Below are 4,680 nucleotides of genomic sequence, written 5' to 3'. Positions count from 1 at the left end.
GGAGCAAGCACATCAAAGTTAAGTGAGAAGACAAGTCACTGTGGATGTGATCTCTGACAACCAAACTCAACAGGGGCAGCTGGGACTACTCTTGTCTCTTATGTTTGTTGCACACACAGTCACAGTGTGCAGATAAAATGAACACTGCACTAAAGCAATATAATACTCAAAATTTAATAGAACAATCAGGAAAACATTGTGGTGCACTAGAAGGATTTAGATGTCTTTAATAGTATTTTGCTGGTTTGCTATATTTAATGTTGGAATGCTGGAAAATGCTGTGCATGGGATATGGAATTATTTCTATGGTCAAGAAAATTTCTAGATGCAAAAAACACAGTAAGGAGAAATTTACATTAAAGGATTTCAAAGACCATTCACTTAATTCTGCTTCCCAGGAATACCCTTTTACTGAGGGCATGGAAAAAATGAATATGAGGTTAAATGGTTGTGTTCTTTCCCTGTGGTACAACAACTAAGAAATAGAATGGGGACAGAAACCAGCCTATGAAAACAATTTAGAAATGAAGAGCTTTTTATCATGAGAACCCCATCCTGAGACATCAAGACTGACGCTGGCAGTTTATTTACAGACATGAACAGGACGGGGCTGCTGGGAAAGCGTATTGAGCTATTTATTTTTCAGCATCAGTCTCATTACATGATTATGATAATGGAGCGATGGAAACAGCTTGCTGTCTAGGCAGCAGGCTAGAAAACTTAATGTTACAGCATACGATATAGCTTTCTTAGCCAATTACACAAAGCAAAAGCATACTGACAGTAATTCTATCCAATCAGCATAAGCACACGTAGCTTTGGTTAAAACAATGCTTGCTTATTTTCGAATACAATACCCGTTTATAAGAGACAACGCACAGAGCACTATTCATAAGCTTAACCTCCTTAATATTGCTAGATAAACTTTTTGCAACTTAGAAAGCCAAATACCAATACACAGCTCTATTGTTCTTATTCCCATGTCTTCTCTACAGCTTAAATAATTTTTTCTGCTGTTTTAGCACTATGCACAATTCTGCTGTATCTGAGGCCTGTCTTCTGCAGTTTTCCCAAAGCCTTCTGATTTTATGGATTCCCACAAAGACATATGTCACACAGCACCACCCCCAAAAGACATTTTAAGTGCAGATTTCCTTGTTTCATTTTCTTTTTCTGCATGGATAGAGACATTTCTAATTCTTGAAGGGGAAAAAGTATTGGTTGATTTAATTCAATTTAAAATATTGATTTCAGAGTGATAAACCAATCAAGATACAAGAGAACATAGGAATTTTTAAAAATTATACTCATACATAACTTTATGAGAGACATTTGAGAAAATTGTTTTCTTCATAAAATTAAATTCTGCACTTTTCATTGTAATAAATAGACAAAACTGATGGTTATGTGGCTTTCTTCTGCTAGAGTTTCCCTGTCTCTTTTTTCCCCTATGGAAATATCACAGAAATATTGAGTGACTCACTAACTTATTAATGAAAGTTGTTTTAATTTTGATGGAATTTTTTGAGACCATTAAGCGATTCTATAATCGCCACAGAATTGTGCCCTTTCTCTGTCCCCATCCAGGGGGCACAAAGACACAGAATAAATATACTTTTCATTTGACCTTCTGAATGTCATTTGGAATTAATTTTTCACTTGAAATACCTCATCTGGAGCACTACACCTACCTGTAGGTTCCTCAACATCAGGAAGGACACAGATCTGTTGGAGCAAATGCAGAGAAGATGCTGCAAGGGCTGGAGCCCCTCTGCTCTGGAGCCAGCCTGGCACAGCTGGGCCTGCTCACCTGGACAAGAGAAGGCTCCAGGCAGAGCTCAGAGCCCCTGGCAGGGCCTGAAGGGGCTCCAGGAGAGCTGCAGAGGGACTGGGGACAAGGCCTGGAGGGACAGGAGCCAGGCAATGGCTCCCACTGCCAGAGGGCAGGGCTGGATGGGATCTTGGGCAGGAATTGTTCCCTGTGAGGGTGGGCAGGCCCTGGCACAGGGTGCCCAGAGCAGCTGGGGCTGCCCCTGGATCCCTGGCAGTGCCCAAGGCCAGGCTGGAGCACCCTGAGATAGCGAAATGTGTCCCCCCTATGGCAGGGGCTGGAACAAGATGGGCTTTAAGGTCCCTCCCAACCCAAACAATTATGGGATTCTGTGAATAGGACTATTGCCCTCAACACTATACACTAGGTGTTGTGGATATTTTTTTTTTTTAGAGCTTTAAAGAGCTCCTGACTGTGGCTGATGAAACTGTAATAATGGAACAGAGTATATCAGACAGGGCAAAAGAAACCCCTTCAAGTTCAACAAGACTGAGAAATTCTTCCTCTGGAACCCCCATGGCACAGAGTCCATGAAGCTCCTTAATGCTCTCTGTCTATTTTAGTGCGACCCCATTCTGCCGAGCAGACTGATCTCGGAGGGGGCAGCAAGCCAACTCTTGCTGCTCAGGCAGTGTTTCCTTGCAGTCCTCCACATAAAAGAGAACTTTCCCTGCCCCACACAGAGGAAAACAGGAAACAGTTGAATGGCTGGGCTTGCATTGCAGTGGATGCAGACACACCTGACTATAACATAACCTCCTCAGGAGCGTCTGCTGGGAACAGGGTGACCCCTAGGAGCCAATGGAGACATAAAGCACACTCTTCTGAAAGCTGCATCTCTTTCCAAGAAACTCTTCCAATGGAGAGCAGTATGCAGAGGTGATCTAGAGAGTCAAATCTATCTTGGAGGTGAGACTGACAAACCATGAATATGGAAATTGTACTTAAACAGAGAAACCAGAGACCACAATACTGTATATGGCTCCTTAAAGTTCCCACAAGAAGAAAAATAGGACGGATTTAGCCAAGTCCTAGAGTCCCCAGGTGGTCCAGGAACTCCCCAGTTAATCACCTGCACAAGTGAGGGAATGAGCTGATTTGAAATTTGGTAATTGACTGAATACATTCTCAAAAATGTCTTTCAGCAGTTGGCATAAGAGCTCTCCAGGTGGGAATTTCAGTGTACCCTGAAACCGAGCTTCAGGCAGCTCCTGTGCATAGGGCAATCCCTGTACTTAACTGAGCCATCATCCTGGGTGCAGAATGTGGAGAATTCAGCCCCTCCTTCCTGAGATGCCTGAGGGGGCTTTGCTGCAAAACTCAGCAAGGTGTATAGAGATAAAATGCCTGTGAATACTCCACACAAACTGTCCCTGCAGATGCAGAAATGGTCACGTAGGACAAGTCTTTAGCAAATGCACAGTCAGGAGGGGCTCAGAATGTCAAGATCTTCACTAGTGATGGATCTGCACTTGCGTCACTGTGGGGAGGACTCTGGGGTCCACCACAAGTGTTCAGCAGAGCAGCAGTTCAGTCAACAGCTCCTGTTGGAATGGTGCCATTCCCCATTAGAACATTACTTTGTATCAAGACCTATATGGGTTTTTGCAAAAAAAAAAAAAACCAAATCAAATATCCCCCTGGGAAAAAAAAAAAAAAAGGAGAAAAAAAGGAGGGAAAAAAAAAGCAACAACCTGCTCCCCAAACCAACCCAAAGCCACAAAACCTGAAATAACAAATGTTCTATCCTTGTCCTTGTCTATTCAACAGGTACAGGAATAACCAAGTACAAGAATATAAAGGTCACACAATTTTGCAGATGTACATCTAAATCTAGAACACCAGGCATTGTTTCAGATAATATCTGCTGAGGTTTACAATACTTTAGGATGAGCTTTGTGGCCAGATTGTATCTTAGTATTTACTACCCTCTATTTAAAATGAACCCAGTCTTTCTGGTTTTGAACCTGCCTTTTCCGAATGGAAGCAGCTGTCTCTTGGTTCCCAGTGACAGTCCAGATAGAAAGGCTGTCTTGCTGCAGCTGGTTTTTTCAGTGGATTGGATTTTTGTGCGTGCGTGTGTGTGTGTGTGTGTGTGTGTGTGTGTGTGTAGTTTTCTTTCTGTTTGTTTGTTTGGTTTTGTTGTTGCTTTTAGAGTCAGATATCACAAGAAATTTCTCAATTTCCCTCTTCTCAGGTGTATTGTGTATTTACAAGTGAAACGCAGGACATGCTAAGCAGAAACACAGGGTGGAATTGTACCTGCTGTCAGTTTGTACTGTTCCTGGATACACCCATGACTTGCCTTGTAATTCAGTAGATATTCAGCATTTTTTAGGAAAAAGGGACTGTTAGTAAACACCTCCCTTCCCAAGCAATAGCACTTCAACATGCAACTGAGTAGTCAAAAGAAACCCAATTTATCAGTACAAGTGATCACACGACTTTAAATGGCTGGGGAGGCCCTGGCACAGGGTGCCCGGAGCAGCTGGGGCTGCCCCTGGATCCCTGGCAGTGCCCAAAGCCAGGCTAGACGGGGCTTGGAGCAGCCTGGGACCGTGGGAGGTGTCAGGGATGGGACAGGCTTTAAGGTCCTTCCAACCCAAACTGTTCTGGAATTCTGTCAGGGTTACAAAAGCCAGGGAAAGAAATTACTTGTGTGGACCGTGTGGGGATGTCAAATACTGTTTCTGGTATAGAGCAAGTTTTAAGAATTTTGCATGGAATCCAGCTCATGGTGGGAGCTGCACACAGTGAACTTTAAATTCCAACCCGCATTTTATCACATCCCAGAACAAACAAAAAAAAATGTTTCAAACTTAAGGTTGATATAAAATAGCAAAACTCAG

This window comes from Geospiza fortis, unplaced genomic scaffold (assembly GCF_000277835.1).
Source record: "Geospiza fortis unplaced genomic scaffold, GeoFor_1.0 scaffold254, whole genome shotgun sequence".
Taxonomy (NCBI): Eukaryota; Metazoa; Chordata; class Aves; order Passeriformes; family Thraupidae; genus Geospiza; species Geospiza fortis.
Note: the sequence above shows the minus strand (reverse complement) of the source record.